The sequence below is a fragment of the Conger conger genome, chromosome 5, assembly GCF_963514075.1.
Source record: "Conger conger chromosome 5, fConCon1.1, whole genome shotgun sequence".
Classification (NCBI taxonomy): Eukaryota; Metazoa; Chordata; class Actinopteri; order Anguilliformes; family Congridae; genus Conger; species Conger conger.
Genome location: NC_083764.1, coordinates 39,696,205 through 39,715,230, shown reverse-complemented (window position 1 = coordinate 39,715,230; position 19,026 = coordinate 39,696,205).

Below are 19,026 nucleotides of genomic sequence, written 5' to 3'. Positions count from 1 at the left end.
TAGGACACGCCGTGTTTAGGATGAGGTGTTAAACCGAAGTCCTGACTCACCGTGGTCATTAAAGATCCCCTGACACTCTTCGCAAAGAGGAGGAGGTTCCCTGGTGTCCTGGCTAAATTCCAAACCTGGCTCTGTCAACCTGCCACCTAATCATCCCCTGATTGAATCATTGTTCTCTCCCTCTCCACAGCTGATGTGTGGTGAGCATTCTGGCACAAAATGGATGCCGTTGCCAAGGTGCGTGCTACACATCGGTGGTGTTTGGTGTGTCACTGTAAAGTGCTTTGAGTCGCCAGCTGGTGAGAAATGCACTATATACAAGGAATTATTATTATTATTATTATTATTATTATTATTATTATTATTATTAGGATAAATTACATGTTCAAACATTTTTGAATTCATTTATTTAGTAATATTTCTAAAACAATTTACAATTGACAATTTACAACATTTTTCTCAATATTGGAATACCTTTTTTCCAGACCTCACTGCTGCAGCTTCTGCTGGCGATTTGGGAGAGCATAGACAGGCATGTTGTCTCTGCTGAAGTACGCAAGCAGCTGTCACATCTTATCACGCTGCAGTTTGCATTCCGGCTTGCACCGACATTTATTTTATATTCTATTTATTTATTTGACAGTGCACAGCTACTTGGCTGTCCTAGAATTTGCTATCAAGCTAAATTTTCTGTATCTCTTGTCCCTGGGCAGGTACCCTGAAAACGGAGTTTCAGCCAACAGTACATTCATTAACACAATGAGCATCTCCGACATACACAATCATTATACATCAAGGTCAAAACACATGCAGTCATATTCACATTGGGTAAATGACTAGGACAAAGAAGAGGTAGAGAAATAAACGACACGAGTGAGAGAAAGATGTGTTTTATATGATTTTATATTCATGAAGATTTCAGTCATAGAAGTAATCACAAGTGAGACGTGTGCATATCTTCTGTACTATGAGAAATAAGGTTCCTCAGTTTCTGTAAATGATATTGTGAAATTTATGTTGCATCACAGAAGTGAACTTCATGCCAGTGTATAATGCAATTATGCAGGTAAATTGCTGATCTAAGGGTTATGAAATGTTAATAAAACAAGCACTTCTAGGTCACAATTCAAACAGCTTGCCAATCACAGAATGTTAAAGACCAATAAATTGCTGTTCTTCATATTGTGTTGCCCTGCCCTTCATATACTGTTATGTTTGCGCAATAGAAAGCCACAGTCTTGCGGTATCGAAAGCCTAGCAAACTAATTGCATGTTCTTAGAAACTCCAGTGCACTAATTGCAGAGCCTGTCTGCTTAATTAGAAACACTGGCACATTTCCTTAAAAGAGGCAGATAAATCATCAACTAAGCCTTAATAAGTCACAAGAAGCATCTTTCTGGATGTCTGTCCATTTTTTTTCCTCTCCCCTCCCACTCATTATTTCTCCTGGTATGAGTATTTCCTAAGTGTTTCACATATCTCAATCAGTATGGTCTGAAGGTAGACCTACGGTGATTAATTACAGATAATTATATTTGTTTTAAAATCAGTTATAGATGACTGGATGTCCTGAAACATTCATCTGTTAATTGATCCAGTCAGCCAGACCAGAAACGGCAACAAAAAAGTTCCATAGCAAGTAAACGAATCGGTCAGTTACAAGTCTTTAAATGAGCACACAATGTAGTCATGGCGATTTTCAAAATACCAGAAAGCTGCTGTGTGGTTTACTGCATAGGAACTGAGTTTAAAACACGTATTTGCACCTTTATTTAATTTTTACATTGTGGCTAACAATGTATGAAATTAAATAATTAACACTGCCTCTGCAATGTGATGATAAAAGTGAAATTGAACAATTTTAATCAACTAGGATGTCTGGTCAGTTAGTTGAGCTAGTTAGTCTTACTTTTCATGGTTATGGATCATAATGTAGTTGATATGGGATTTAATGAGCTACAAGATGATGTCAGGGAGTGATACCCTCAGGTGATTGAGTTGGATCATCTGTTCACATCTGTAACCGCATAAGGACAGCACTCCAGTCTTTTCCGGTTTATTTTTTGCCAAAATACCTCTGCTGGTGTTTAAATATAAAGATTGAATACAATTTGCTGACATTACATTACATTACATTACATTATTGGCATTTGGCAGACGCTCTTATCCAGAGCGACATACAACAAAGTGCATACCCATAACCAGGGATAAGTTCGCTGAAAGACCCTAGAGGGAAGGACAATTTCAATTGCTACCTGTACAACAAAGATAAGGACGAGGGCCTTTTTTTTTTTTTTTGAGAACAAAGAAACAAACAAACAGAGCAAAAGTGACCAAAGTTAACTATCCAAACACTGCTTACCTAGCCAACTAAAAATACCGATACACAAAGCAAGTCACAGAGACAACAATTAAGGTTCACAGGGAGGTAGGGAGGGATGGGGAGAGGTGCTGCTTGAAGAGGTGTGTCTTCAGCTTGCGCTTGAAGGTGGGGAGAGATTCTACAGTTCTGACCTCAACGGGGAGTTCGTTCCACCACTGTGGAGCCAGAACAGACAGTAGTCGTGAGCGTGATGTGGAGGTTCGGAGAGGGGGAGATGCCAAGCGGCCTGTGGAGGCTGAACGAAGAGGTCTGGCAGGGGTGTAGGGTCTGATGATTTTTTGTAGATAAGCTGGGGAAGACCCTTTAACTGCTTGGAAGGCTAGCACCAATGTTTTGAATTTGATGCGAGCCATGACAGGCAGCCAGTGGAGGGAAGTAAGCAGGGGGGTGACGTGTGAATATTTGGGAAGGTTGAAGACCAGACGAGCTGCTGCATTCTGGATGAGTTGGAGGGGTCTGATGGCAGACGCTGGGAGGCCGGCCAAGAGGGAATTGCAGTAGTCCAGGCGGGACAGAACCATCGCTTGGACCAGGAGCTGGGTCGAGTAGGGGGTGAGAAAGGGCGGATTCTCCGTATGTTGTATAGGAAGAACCTGCATGACCGGGTCACCGCCAAAATGTTCTCGGAGAAGGACAGTCTGCTGTCCATCACCACGCCGAGGTTCCTTGCACTGGGTGACGGCGTGAGTGTGGTATCCCCGAGGGAAATGGAGAGATCCAGATGGGGAGAGGTTTTAGCAGGGATGAATATCATTTCAGTCTTGCCTGGGTTGAGCTTTAGATGGTGGTTGTCCATCCAGCTCTGGATGTCCCTCAGGCAAGCAGAGATACGGGCTGAAACCTGCGTATCAGACGGCGGGAACGAGACGAAGAGTTGGGTATCGTCCGCGTAGCAGTGGTAGGATAGCCCATGTGCAGTGATCACAGGGCCAAGGGAGCGAGTGTAAAGAGAAAAAAGAAGCGGGCCTAGGACTGAGCCCTGGGGAACTCCTGTGGCGAGGGGCCGAGGTGTCGATACCGAACCAGCCCAGGCAACCTGGAAGGAGCGACCAGAGAGGTAGGACTCAATCCAGTCCAGGGCTGTGCCACAGATGCCCGTTGCTGACAGGGCAGACAGGAGGATGGAGTGATCCACAGTGTCGAAGGCAGCAGAGAGATCTAGAAGAATGAGGACAGAGGAGAGGGAGGCTGCTCGTGCGGCATGGAGTGACTCACAGAGGAGCGCAGTCTCTGTCGAGTGGCCCGATCTGAAGCCAGACTGATGGGGGTCTAGCAGGTTGTTGTTAGAAAAGAAAGAAAAAAGTTGAGTAGAAGCGGCTCGTTCAATAGTTTTAGAAAGGAAAGGAAGAAGAGATACCGGGCGGTAGTTCTGGATGATGGAGGGATCCAGAGTAGGTTTTTTTAGCAGCGGAGTGATGTGGGCCCTCTTGGAGGATGCCGGAAAACAGCCGGAAGACAGGGAGGAGTTGACAAGGGAGGTGACAAATGGGAGAATGTCAGGTGTGATAGTTTGGAGAAGAGAAGAGGGGATAGGGTCAAGGGCACAGGTTGTAGGGCGGTGGCAGAGCAGGAGTTGAGAAACATCAGAGTCTGTAAGGGGGGAGAAAGTGGAAAAGGAAGGGATGGGCCTAGAGGGGGGGAAGGGCACAGTGAGGGGGGCGGTGGTTGTAAAGGATCTACGGATGACTGTGACCTTCTCATCGAAGAAATCAGCAAAGTCATCAGCAGCAAAGGAGGACTGAGGAGGAGGAGGCGGTGCATTGAGGAGAGAGGAGAAAATAGAGAAAAGTTTCCGGGGGTTAGAACCGGAGTTCTGAATTTGTGTTTGAAAGTATTTTGCTTTGGCGGCAGTGACAGCGGAAGAGAATGCCGCCAGGAGAGACTGGTAAGTCGTGAGGTCTGAAGCGTCTCTGGATTTCCTCCACTTCCTCTCCGCTGCGCGGAGGCTGGCCCTGGAGGTACGGAGGGTGTCAGATATCCAAGGACTGGGAGGGGATGTGCGAGGTGGCTTTGAGACAGGCGGACAGAGAGAGTCAAAGGCGGAGGAGAGAGATGAAAGGAGGGTGGCAGATGCAGAGTTAGTAGGGAGTTTGAAGAAGGATTCAAGAGGGGGGAGTGAGGTGATGACGGCGCTGGCGAAGGAAGAGGGTGAGAGGGAGCGGAGGTTACGGCGGGCTGAGGAAGTGTGGGTGGGAGGAGGGGGAGGAGGATGGGGAGGAAGAGGGAGGGAGAATGAGATGAAGTGGTGATCAGATGTGTGCAGAGGGGTAACCGTGAAATTGGAGCATGAGCAGTTCCTCACAAAGACAAGGTCTAGGACATTGCCCGCCTTGTGGGTTGGAGGAGAGTGTTGCAGGGAGAGGCCGAAGGAGTGGATTAGCGGTAGGAAGGCAGCAGCCTGGGAGGCTTCTAGGTGGATGTTGAAGTCTCCAAGGAGAATCAGTGGGGTGCCATCCTCAGGGAAGGAGCTGAGAAGGGTGTCTAGCTCATCAAGGAAGTTTCCCAGGGGCCCTGGAGGACGGTAGATAACTGCAATGAAACGGTTAGTAGGGTAGGATACTGCAACAGAATGGAATTCAAAAGTGGATATGGATAGGTCAGAGAGGGGGAGAACAGAGAATTTCCATGAGGGGGAAATTAAAAAACCAGTACCACCGCCACGGCCGGAAGGGCGGGGAGTGTGCGAGAAGGAGAAGGAGGATGAGAGGGCAGCGGGAGTGGCGGTGTTGTCAGGTGTGATCCAGGTCTCCGTGAGGGCAAGGAATTGTAGGGACTGGAGGGAGGCATACGCAGGGATGAAGTCAGCCTTCCGAGTGGCAGACTGGAAGTTCCATAGTCCCCCTGTGACAGCAAAGTCCTCACAAGGGGTCAGCGGGGGGTAGCTGAGGTTCGAGGGGTTCCCACGCCGTGGAGGCCCACGTCGCAGGGGGGGTCTTCGAGGGAGAGAGCAGACTGGGATGGGGTGAAACATAACATCACAAACTGGGACGGAGCTACGCTAGCGTCGCTCTGACACGCCTATTTAAATGGCCTACAATTGCTCACAAGCAATATCAAATCAAAGCTAATCTACTGATAAATTCCACAGCTATTTAAGCTATTTAAGACAAATGTTCAATCACTCTATAGGTATGCAACCAGTAGAAGTGATTAACAGGTAACAGACAAACAAACTGGCTCAAGCCCTAACCCTTGCTGTTCAAATGAGCAATTTAAAAATCAACGTTACCGCGTCTAGAGGAAAGTCTGCAGCGATACTAAACACCTGGTCAGAATGATGCACTTACTGACTAATGACAACTTTCGCGAGTCTAATATACGCTAGCGTCGCTCTGACACGCCTATTTAAATGGCCTACAATTGCTCACAAGCAATATGAAATCAAAGCTAATCTACTGATAAATTCCACAGCTATTTAAGCTATTTAAGACAAATGTTCAATCACTCTATAGGTATTGTGGTGCCTGGGGGTAAATCCTGAGGCCGTGGGTGGGCCCAGCTGAAATCCAAGACACAGGAGTCAGTAATCCAGAAAAAATTAGTCTTTTTATTTTTTTCTGTTTTCTTTTTTTTTTTCGTTGGGGTATTGCTGATAGCGCCCCCCCTCAGGGCAAGGGTAGTAAAACGGGAGAAAATAAAAGGGCCGTTGAGGCAAAACTAAATTAGGTTCTTCCCAGACCGGGGTATTCTTCAGGGCCTCCTTCCTTCTTCCCTCCGGGGCCGCGTCAGGGCTGGGGGAAGCACACAGAGATAGGGTTAGGTAAGGGTGCTCAATTATCCTCACGTGTCCGTTGGTAATGGTGGGGCCTCCTTTTAGGTTTAATCCTCCAGGTCAGTACGGCAGAGGATCTTTCCTCTGCTCTTCCTTCCTCAGCATAGGCGCCGACCGACTCCGTTTGCAGCCTCGACCGCGCCTTAAATATCTTCCCCTGCTCATTAGGGAAAAGGGCTGCAGCTGAGTCAGTAGTTTTCCACCGTGTTCACTTACGTGCGCTGTCCGGGGTCCTGGACTGCAGGTAGAGGGTTCTCTCTCCATGGTGCTGATCTCCCCATCACTTCCCTAGGAAAATAGACCCCTTCGCATACCTCTCCCAATGCATAACGGTTGCAGGGTTGCGTTGTGCGGGCCCTTCTGCGGTTCTCTACCCACGTGGCGCAACATGCAGGAGCAGGGGCGCCACATATTCCCCCCCTCAGCTCCAAGCCCCGGGCGGGAGCGTCTGCCCCTAGGCCATCCTCTCTCCTGGATAGCGCATCAGCATTCTGGTGCAGCTTCCCAGCGCGATGCTCCACCTTGAACCTGTAGGGTTGCAGCTCTAAAAACCAGCGGGTCACTCGGGCATTGCTGTCCCGGTTAAGGTACATCCATTTTAAGGGGGCATGATCAGTCACCAACAAGAACTCACGGTCGAGTAGGTAGTAGCGTAATTTACCTACTGCCCATTTGATGGCGAGGCATTCCTTCTCGACCGTGGCGTAATTCTTCTCATGGCTGAGGAGTTTCCGGCTGATGTACGTCACTGGGTGCTCCACTTTGTCCTGGATCTGCGAGAGTACAGCCCCAAGTCCCACTTCCGATGCGTCGGTCTGCAGCACAAAGGTTTTCTTGAAATCAGGGGTGATCAGTACCGGTTCCTCCCCCAGGGCTGCCTGTAAGTCCAGGAAGGCTGCAGTGGCGAGGGGGTTCCACTGGACCCGGTTGGGCTGCTCCTTTTTGGTGAGGTCGTGGAGCGGGGCTGCTCGTGCTGCAAACTCTGGAACAAACTGTCGGTAGTACCCCACCAGACCCAGGAACATTCTCACCTGCTTCTTGGTGGCCGGTTGGGGCCAGGTGACGATGCTGTCGACCTTGTTCGACTGGGGCTTCACCCGTCCCCTCCCGACAGTGTGGCCAAGATAGGCCGCTTCCTCCAGCCGGCACTTCGCAGGGTTAGCTGTCAGCCCGGCCTCCCTCAGTGACGTCAGCACAGCTTCGATCCTGCCGACGTGACTGTCCCAGTCGGTGCTGTGTATGATTATGTCATCCAAGTAGGCTGCGCAATACATCTGGTGGGGCCGTAACACCTGGTCCATCAGTCGCTGGAACGTGGCTGGGGCTCCATGTACGCCGAAGGGGAGGACTGTGTATTGGTAGAGGCCCGTGGGGGTCGCAAAGGCCGTCTTCTCCCTGGCACGGGGGGTTAGGGGAACTTGCCAATATCCCCGCGTCAGGTCCAGGGTGCTTATGAATCGGGCCGGTCCCAGCCACTCGATGAGTTCGTCCACTCTCGGCATGGGGTACGCGTCACACAGGGAGATATCGTTCAGCCGGCGGAAGTCGTTGCAGAACCGCCAGCTCCCATCCGGCTTGGGGACAAGCACCACAGGACTGGACCAGGCACTGCGGCTTTCCTCAATGACCCCGAGGTCAAGCATTTTCCTCACCTCCTCCCGTATGGCGTGTCTGCGAGCTTCCGGGATTCGGTAGGGTCGTAGCTTCACCGTCTTCCCTGGTTCGGTGCTGATGTCGTGGGTGATCAGGTGGGTGCGGCCAGGCATAGTCGAGAAGACGTCCCGGTTCCGGTCGACCAGCTCACGTAGCGCTTGCTTCTGCCGGCAGCTCAACTGCTCTCCCATCCTCACATCAGGGGTCGGTGGTGGGACACACTGGGAGGAGAGGGCTGGGGTCGGAGCTGGGGGTGGCTCATGCCATCTCTTCATCAGATTAACATGGTAGATCCGGAGGTGGCGTCGTCGCCTCGGCTGCCTCACCCGGTAGTTCACTGGTCTCGTGCGCTCCACGACCTCATGCGGCCCATGCCATTGGGCCAGAAATTTACACTCACTGGTGGGGACTAAGATCATCACCTTGTCTCCTGGGACAAATTCTCTCACCTGCACTCCCCGGTTATACAGCCTGGCTTGCTCTTGTTGGACCTGTTCCATGTGGGCCCTCATCATGGGCCAGATCTGGGCCATCCGCCAGTCCATTTGTTCCACGTGTTCGATCAGGCTGCGGGTTTTGGACGGTTTCTGTTCCCAGGCCTCCTTTGCCAGGTCTAGTAGTCCCCGAGGTCGTCGGCCATATAATAGTTCAAATGGAGCGAAGCCGGTCGTGCTCTGGGGTACCTCTCTGACTGAAAAGAGGAGATAGGGTAAGAGCTGGTCCCAGTCCTTACCGTCAGTCTCGATTGTCTTCCTCAGCATGGACTTGAGGGTTTTGTTGAATCTCTCCACTAGCCCATCGGTTTGGGGGTGGTAGACGGAGGTCCGCAGTTGGGTCACGTGTAGCAGCCGGCACATCTCTTTTAGGACCCCTGACATGAAGCACGTCCCTTGGTCTGTCAGGAGTTCCTCCGCTATCCTGACCCGGCTAAAGAGCATGAACAACTCCTTGGCCACTGCCTTTCCTGTCGCAGTCCTGAGCGGGATAGCTTCTGGGTAGCGAGTCGCATAGTCCAAGATCACCAGGATGTACCGATGTCCCCGGCTGGACTTCGGCAAGGGCCCTCCTGAAGGGTACATCGATGACAGGAAGGGGGATTAGTGGGTTTCTCAGGGTTACCTTAGGGCTATGGAGTTGGCACACAGCGCAGTGGCGGCAGTAGTCCTCCACAGCCTTTTTCACCCCGGGCCAATAGAACCTCACCAGGATCCTCTCGTAGGTCTTCTCCCTTCCCAGATGGGCTCCCAGTAGGTGAGTGTGGCCTAAATAGAGGACTCGGGACACAAACGGTTGGGGTACGAGCAGCTGCTCGACTTCCTCCCCCTGTGGGTTACAGACTCGATAGAGCAGGTCACGTTTTACCCTGAAGAAGGGATAAGTTGGTGTACTCACCGCCCCTTCGGGTACCCCGTTAATGTCTCGGGCGTCTCTCCAGGCTTGAGCGAACTTGGGCTCGTTTAGTTGGGCAGTGCCGAAGCGGGTGGGCGCTTCGGCCTCCTCGCTCATCTCTCGGGGGCCATCCGAGAAGGCCAGACGGACGTCTTTCTCCGGGGGCAGGGCCTCCCCAAGCTCTTTTTCGGTCGCGGTGACGGTTCCACTGGTGGCCGGGGGGTTTGGTTGGCGTTCCCACTCTGGTAGTGGGGCCTCTACTTCACTGTCCCCAGATGTCACTGCCCAGACTGGATGGGGGGTGCGGCGGGCTGCCCGTTGGGGCCGTCGTGGCCTCATCTCGTTCGGAGACCGGGGCCCCTCCTCCCAATAGGTCCGGAACAAAGGGCAGTCTCTTCCCATTAACACAGGTACGGGTAGATTTGGTACCACTCCTGCTCTCACCGAGTGGGTTCCCCGTGGGGTGATTAGGTCCACCCACACCGTGGGGTATTTCCTGGTGTCCCCATGGATGCATGCCACAGCCACCTCTTCACCCCTCTCTTCTCCCGCAAATTCTGGTCGCAGCAGGGTGATGGCGCTGCCCGAGTCGAGCACTGCTTCAGTGTCCCGGTCCCCCACTCGTATCGGGAATCTGGGGGCCTCCGTACTCTGATGTGCCCAGCAGGTGGTCAGGTACAGGCAGGGGTGCACGGGGCTGCTCGCACCACTGGCGGTGGGCCTGGACACCTCCTTCCCAGGGCAGTTCCTGACTAGATGCCCCTCCTCTCCGCAGTTGTAGCATCTCCACTCAGGCCGTGGTCTCCCTGTATTGGGTCTGCCCCGGCGATTTGGGTTAGGGAGGGGCGGTGGGTGCTTCACAGGTTGTGGGCCCTGGGTTGGTTGGCTCTGGGTTTCGGTGCGTTCTGGTTGGAGCATCTTCTGGGTTACCTGATGGTTTTCAAGGAGGGCCACTAGGAGGTCTACCGAGGCGGGTCCCACCTGGGCTACGTATTGTTTGGCCTCCTTCGATAGGGCGCGGGGGCATCGGTCCAACACGACCCTCTCCAACAGGGGTGGCCCCTCTCCCTCGGCCAGCCAGCTCTTAGTCAAGCGGGTCAGGGTGGCGATTTGGGACCGGGTAGGCTGGGAGGCATCATATGACCATTCGTGGTAGCGCTGGGCTCGTGCGGGGAGGCTGAGCCCATATCGGGCCAGGATGGCTTTCCTCAACTTGAGGTAGTCGGTGGCATCAGCCACGGCCATATCCCGGTAGGCCTGTTGGGCCTCCCCCATTAAGAAAGGGGCTAGTATGGCCGCCCAGTCTGCCGGCGGCCATTCTTCACGTTGAGCTGCTTGCTCGAACACGTGGAGGTACGCCTCGACGTCATCGTCGCCCGTCATCTTCATCAATACATCTCGTGGGGTCCATCTCGACCCGTCGCGTGGAGATAGGCGACAGAGTTCAACCACCGCTTCCTGCAGGGCCCGCTGGGACTTTGCCAGCTCGGTGATGACCGCTTCCAACATCATCCCTCGGGACTCCTCCTCTGCTTCTGCCTCTTGCATCTCGGCCAGGGTAGGTGCAGCCAGCCGTGTCCTTCGTCTCCCTTCACTGGGGGGTGTGGCCTCCATTCGCGTTGAACTCAGTCGCGTTGGTTCTTCCGTCCAGACCAACTTTGCCAGCATGGCATCAGTGTGCCCGCATTCTCCACCATATGTGGTGCCTGGGGGTAAATCCTGAGGCCGTGGGTGGGCCCAGCTGAAATCCAAGACACAGAAGTCAGTAATCCAGAAAAGATTAGTCTTTTTATTTTTTTCTGTTTTATTTTTTTTTTCGTTGGGGTATTGCTGATAGCGCCCCCCCTCAGGGCAAGGTGAAGTAAAACGGGAGAAAATAAAAGCGCCGTTGAGGCAAAACTAAATTAGGTTCTTCCCGGACCGGAGTATTCTTCAGGGCCTCCTTCCTTCTTCTCTCCGGGGCCGCGTCAGGGCTGGGGGAAGCACACAGAGATAGGGTTAGGTAAGGGTGCTCAATTATCCTCACGTGTCCGTTGGTAATGGTGGGGCCTCCTTTTAGGTTTAATCCTCCAGGTCAGTACGGCAGAGGATCTTTCCTCTGCTCTTCCTTCCTCAGCATAGGCGCCGACCGACTCCGTTTGCAGCCTCGACCGCGCCTTAAATATCTTCCCCTGCTCATTAGGGAAAAGGGCTGCAGCTGAGTCAGTAGTTTTCCACCGTGTTCACTTACGTGCGCTGTCCGGGGTCCTGGACTGCAGGTAGAGGGTTCTCTCTCCATGGTGCTGATCTCCCCATCACTTCCCTAGGAAAATAGACCCCTTCGCATACCTCTCCCAATGCATAACGGTTGCAGGGTTGCGTTGTGCGGGCCCTTCTGGGGTTCTCTACCCACGTGGCGCAACATGCAGGAGCAGGGGCGCCACAGTATGCAACCAGTAGAAGTGATTAACAGGTAACAGACAAACAAACTGGCTCAAGCCCTAACCCTTGCTGTTCAAATGAGCAATTTAAAAATCAACGTTACCGCGTCTAGAGGACGCAGCATACTAAACACCTGGTCAGAATGATGCACTGACATTATTTAGTGTTAAATAGTGATTATCTTGAATGGCTCCCTATTCAGAACAACAGGCCTCCGAATTTGTGTCATCTTTCCCTTTGTAGATATCTATAGTTCGTTAGCATGTGCTATACTTCTGGATCACAAAATCCGACAGTAGGAGACAAAGTTATACAAAACCTTTTTAAATAAATTATGACATTTGGACATTTGTTTGTATTGGAAAAAGATCCTTCTCATCCCATTTTGGTGGCTACGATGGTAGCTTTGACTAGCCTGGGAACCCTTCTCGCAGAACTGACATGGGCTCTAGTGTTAGATTTTTGCTAGAAAAATCATTATTTCGATTGGAAAGTGCCATTGAAATTCAGTAGACCCAGTAATGCTTCAGAGATAAATGAGTCCGGATAAAAATTGAAGTTTATTATTATGATAAACGCTTTGAGATGGGCCATCTAATTTTCGAGGGGGTCCTAAAACAATGTCCAAGCGGCAGTTTAAATCTGAGAGATGGGGACAGTTATGGGATGTCCAAGGGCAATGGGTAATGGTTTGTCTGTCAAGGGCTATGGCAGGCTATGGTGGATGAGAGGCTCCCACACATTGGGTTCTCTGAGTGCAATTACCCTTGATGGCTTTCAGCTGTATGAGCCCTATATTAACTTGCTCAGCGCAGTCTCATAACGCTGCAGAGCACCAGCCTTTGTTGTCTCTCTAGTGTGTATGGGTGTTTGAATATCACAAAATTTACCATGTCAATCTTATCTGCAAGATTTGGGCACCATTTAGTGGATTCTATGTGGAGGGCCGTTTGCCCTTGTCTTTGTTTGTTTTGTCAGACTTGCTTTTCTGCATGTGTCATTTTCTTCAGCACCCCCCTTGGTTTCAGTTTTTGGCTTTTTGTTTTGCCATTCTATTAAATATGCTGGCAGTGTTCTTATAGACCACTGAGATTCAGTGAGTAGGGAGTGCTTATTAAGAGTTAATTGCTATTTGTGTTTTCCCCATCACCTTCTATTGCTTGGCGATTTTAGTGGTTATCCCTCTGGGTTAACTTGTAGATTCCCTCAGTCCGGTACTGAATCCCTACGGCATTTTAGAGCATTATCTCTAAACTATGATAGTTTTATACATTCACTAATTTCTGAATATAACCAACATTTCATTTAATGAGCAAAATTATGAGACTTCATATACATAACTGGTCCAAACTCATAATATTATTTTATATTTATGTTAAAATACTAATGTTTTTGTATTAAAATACATATGCCAGTACCATGTTATGCCACTGTATATATAACTAAGACCTCCATTTTCCCATTTTCAGAATATTCTCTGCATGAGGCAGCTAGGTGGCGTGTGTTCACTCTTGGGGGGAAAAATGCTTAATTTTAACTGGTCACTGTTTGTTTCCACACAACTCCACACAACTTCCATGGAGTGTTGTAAAATGCAGCAAATCATTCAGTGTCCTGCTCTATAGACATAAACTTTGAAATGTACCAGAACTTTCTGCTGAAGAACAGTCAAATGTCAACCAACTATACCAATATTGGCCGCGTTTCCCGAACGCGTTAAGAACGTTCTTAAGCTAAGAAAGTTCTTAAGGACCTTCTAATTGACGGTCCTTAAGAACTTTCTTAGCTTAAGAAAGTTCTTAACGCGTTCGGGAAACGCGGCCATTGTCAGTACAGCTAATTCATCTCATTCTAGCTGTTGTCTGTATTACAAAGAATTAAATATTTTGTATTATTTGATATCTGAAATGATACACAATATTCTGACTCGTGCTTGCTCGTGTCAAAATTGTTATCCATCAGCTGCTATAAGAAACCAGGATAGAATACAATAAAAGACCTAAAGTAACCTGAAGTGAGTTGGTAAATAAGGGTGATAATTCAATATAACATGTAAATGACAACATGAGATTGTGTCTGCAGGCAAGAATTCATCTGCTGAGTATTACCACCCGAAGATGTGGCTGAGAAACAAAGCAATGTGCGAATGCTGTAATTTTTCAAACTTCAAAGAACAAGACCGACCATTTTTCATCCGTCTTCTTTTTGTGTTCCTCCTCCCTGTAGAAATGAATAAGTACAAAAGGAATTTACAGGAAATGAGGGAAACAGAATTAAGTTTTGCATTTGCTGCTACTGCATCAGGCTTCAATGGGAAAAACAACTGTCATGGAATGTGCTTCAATAAGGTATATTTCAGGCAAGTTCAAATGACACACTAGCTGTTTTCACAAACAAAACATTGGTGGTTTTTCCAGTAGTGCTAATAGCTTCTCACATCCAATGACTATCCATTATTTTATCACCGCATGAGGAAAGATCCATTCTGGAGTTTGGCTAAATGTGTGGAAAAAGTTGCTTTGTGAATTGGAGAATGAACCCCAACCAACAGTGGATCAGCAACTGTTGTGGTTGCAGGTTGTGATGATCAGACCATTGACTAAACATAATAACTTTTGTAAACTTGTGAAATGTAAAAAATATATACTGTATTCTGACAGTTTTTTCCACCCTAGAGAAAGAAAATGAATCTAATGCTATACACTGTTTTGAAATAGATAAATCTGTGAGATGCCAGTGGAGACCACATCAAATACAAATCATAATCTGAACAGTGACTGCTGGATTGGATTCCCATTAATTATGCATCATTCATCAAGTGTTCAAAATGTATTAAAAAGTTTAGGCCAATGCTGGATATGGTAGTAGTCTCTTGGCAGTATTAAACATTGTTATGTTCTTCTGGTGACAGGAAGGAGTCCTCAGTATTGGCCCGGGCTATTCCCTATATGGAGTGAAGCCTTGGCCTCTTTTACGGACGTGCATTATATTTTGTCCAAAGAAAGAAAATCAGCATGTCTGGGAACGGTGTGGGTTGCACTGTAATCTGTAACATATTGGGTTGTGCTTTGACTTCCACCACACAGGTTAGATTTCTTAAAGAGTTGGGTTTTCCTCTCAGACATTATGGCTCATCTGTAAAGAAGAGGGTGTCTGGTGGTAGGATGCTTGTCCAGTCCTTGGCAAAGGCTGAATTTAATGGATGCACAGTTTCTGCTGTGGTGTGGCACAGGCCCTCCTAGTAATATTGCTTAATTTAAATATTTGTTACAGAGTTTATAAGCAAGTTTTAATCAGTGATGTGAGGTACCTTACTGTTGTCTGGTATTGAGGATGCTCCAGTAGTACCTTACCAGCAGTGTTGTGTAGATTAATATGGTACTGATTACAAATCACATGACTGAAATGACTGTAATATTTTAGATTACTTAATAGGTATAATCTAATTTAATCACTTTTGGATTACTTCTGGACTACCAGAGTTCCCAGTGCCATTCATTATAATATCCTTTACACAATCAAACAGAATATTGTATTCAGGCATTCCTGTCATTCATTTGGTTAAATACCCTGTTTGTCTGTCTTGGGGTTATACCCTAAATCACTTTTTTTTTGTTGTAAGGCCTGCCTCCATTAGATAGATTAATCGTATTGTTTAAAAAAATAATTTAAAAAACCCATGCCACTCCATTTTGTGTAAAAAATAGCAACCCTGACTGAAAAGTTTAGTTTGAGCCACGCCCCAATCCGTGACATGGTGCCAGGGTGAAAACAAATTAAGCAAATTAACTCCCCACCCCGCTCTTCTTGTTGATCCAGTTGGCAAGAGTGGATATGTCCACACAAAAAAAGTCCAAGAGCTAAAGGCATTTGCCTACAAAAGCTGTTAACACCGCTTCTGTAATGTGGTGTTAAAAGTGAAACTGAATGATTATGATCAAGTAAATAGTCTGGCTAGTTAGTCTAGCTAGTCAGTCTACTTTTCATCATTATGGATGTTGTTGATGTGGGATTTAATCTTATTTTTCCATTCGCTGACTATGACATATCACTGAATGCCAACCCCACCACTGACACCGCCACCTGGCCCAAATCGCATCTTTTAAAGTTCTGCGGTGGGTGTAGACTGGGCAAAAGCTGGGGTAAAATTGGAGTGGCATAATCAGATCTGGACCGGTGAAGTTAGCCAGTGACCACATTGTTATGTATGAAAGGGCTTCTAGGGCTTCACTGAAAGTTGCGAGCGATAAGTTCCAATTTCTATTTTATGGATGAATTTCTTTCCAAATAAATGAATAAATTTCATGCTCCATATAGGCTTCATCTGTTCTTTCACCATGAACACATTCAGGTTTTGAAAAGTGGACAGTTGGAAATGTGGATTTGATGCTTCTTAGTTTAGTTGATTTAGTTTGATGAGTTTGCTCAGTTGATTTAGTTGTTTAGTTAGTGTCTTGCTTTGTCTCTAAATCAAATCATTACATACCCAGTGCCCTCTTTTGACATACTGAAATACTTGTCACTGCTTACCTGGAAATCAAAGTTTGTAAAATACTCTGGGCCAGATTTACTAAGCCCTTCTGCCGCATGACGCAGAACAGCCCTCCTCTATGGCGGCCTGTAACGTAGTGGTTAAGGTACATGACTGGGACAGGCAAGGTTGGTGGTTCGAATCCCAGTGTAGCCACAATAAGATCCACACAGCCGTTGGGCCCTTGAGCAAGGCCCTTAGCCCTGCATTGCTCCAGGGGAGGATTGTCTCCTGCTTAGTCTAATCAACTGTAAGTCTGCCAAATGCCAATGATGTAATGTATGTAAATTCTGTCCTTATATGTATCAAACCGGCGCACAGGGCTGGAACCGGGTATGCGTGCCATCTAGGTGAGACTTCGCAAGATGCGCTCTCCTTAATGCCCATGTATTTAAGAGTGGATCATGCAAATAAAGGGCAGAGATATTATAAGTGTGGCTGATTATGTATTCCCTCGAATTGACTAAACTTCCCGACGGTCGATTGGGCGTGAAATCAGGTGTAAACTGAGGTGCAACCTGTAACAGAGACACAGGCTCTGAATCTTGCAATATTGAAGCCTTCTTAAATAAGTAAAATTTCAGGCAGACAGCGACCGCTCCAACACACTTTCATCAGGCCGCATTTTGCGCTGTGAGCTTCATATGCGTAAATCGGGCCCTTGGTATCGAAAATGACTTTCAGTACACATTTTTTACCTAATGATTTCTCTCAATTAAATGCAAGGGTTACATTTATATTTTGCAGAAATACCAACATTTTACTCACCAAACTGTGTGAGGAAAAAACAAGAAACTTGCATAGAATCTTAAATTGATGGAGAAACTGTATTGAATCCTTGTTGGCCTTGGTTTCGAATACTCATGGTTTCGAGTCCAGTATATTGTCACATCAACTCTACACATGACCATTCTCCCTGTACTCTATCATGAAACAGTATGGCAGACAAATAAATCACCTGTCATTTATAAAACGGCTGGGTAGTGGTATAAGTGCACACCTTAACAAGCACACACATTACACAGCACAAACTTGGCCACGGCTAGAGTGACAGGTAAGCCAGTATATAGGCTGTGTTCACATACTGCTTAAACAAACCTTTGACATATAGCGAGTTGTACCTTCAAAATGCAGGAAAGAGCTAGCTGAGACTTAATGAGAGGTGTGTTTCTCATTAATAATAACCTAAAGCCTATGGGCACTTGGCTTGTAATGTAGATGATCTAATATTGCGCCATTTAAACCCACATGTGTCACTTGGGGAATAGGCGAAGAGAAGAGAGGGCTGGTCCATCTCTTTTGGCTGGACTTTCTGCTGTTTCCCAATTGGTAATCATATTGGGTATGTTGTGCTGCCTTTGTCAGGCCCTGTATAAAGGCACAGCCCGCTGTGCTTTGAGGGGATAGACTTTCATGAGCTGCTGAGAGGGGATTTTTTTGAGGGCCTTTTCCTCCTGTCAGACCCTCAGGAAGTGCGGTTGGTTTTTTCAGCTTTTCATTTTATGATTTGTTGCCTTGTTTTTTATTCATTTATTTTAGTTTTTTGCAATACCTGGGGAAATGGAGAAAAGGTGTTTACGGGCATGTGGAGAAATACACTGGAAATGATGGGTTTCGGCGGAGGCCGGCCCGTTTCAGAGGGCATGTCAATATGCAATGGTATATGCCTATGAGAGAATGTAGCAAAATGAAAAAGGGGGGAAATATTCCTCTGTTCTTGAAAAATGGATGAGTGTTGTAACCGGAAATTATCAATATCCAGAGCTTTATCATTCCTCAATGCAGTTATACAATTTGTAGTCACTGCTCACCATTATTAGGATTTCTTATCGGAACATATAAACACATTTTATCTCTAACAGGGAAAAATGGACACATGAACTGTCTAAAACAAAGCAGACAAGTGTGTGTTGCCCTGCAGGGCTACTAGCTACACTTGAACTGGCATAGTCCACACATTGATACCACACATTTGGTCCATCAATACACGGAACACAAATTCAAGAAACTGTCTGATTTATTTCCACAAACAATGGGATTTGACTTCAACTTAAAACTATATGGAACTACATTGTTGCTTCAGCATTTCTAGCTAGCATGAGAAATAAGTAGGTATTCAGGGTCTCTGAGTCCACAATTTTACAAGTCTCATAGGTTTACTTAATACAGGTACAGTACAATTATATTAAAAGACTTTGTAAAAATACATTTAACTGAATTACACTACAGATCTAAAGGGAGGAGTTCAAGTCTTAAAATCATGAATCTTAAATGGTTCATCCCAAGAGAACGTTTGTGGAGTTAGCATCTATATTAAAGCATAAACCCATGAGCCTTTTGGTTCATAAACACACTGTGGTTTTTTACAGTGCATGCATAACAAAGCTGTGTAATTGCATTGCCACACACACAAACACACACACGTGTATGTGCTGAAAAACTTCAATTAAAAGCATTTGAAGCACGGACATACTGAACTGTAAACCACAGAATGTGAAAATGTGTCAATTCAGAAAGGACCAACAAGCAACATTTATTTTTAATTTCTAAAATGAATTAATAAATAGAATTTTATGTGATAGGAAATTCATTGGAGGTCCATTGCTGCCTTATGCTCCAGCCGGTACAATAGGAAGGACTGAAAATCAACTTAACCCCTTCACGCAAGACTCTAGTGGCCATGGTGCTGGCGCCATGAGAATACTCAACTTGGACATTTTGTACCTCTGGAAGCAAACCAGGAAAAACAATGCAGTCAATGCATTGGTACAATTTCTGTTCTTTTAGATTTGTGCCCTAGCACATTCAATTTGAAATGAAACAATACATATGAAGTTAAAGTGCAGACTGTGACCTATAATTTGAGGGTATTTTCA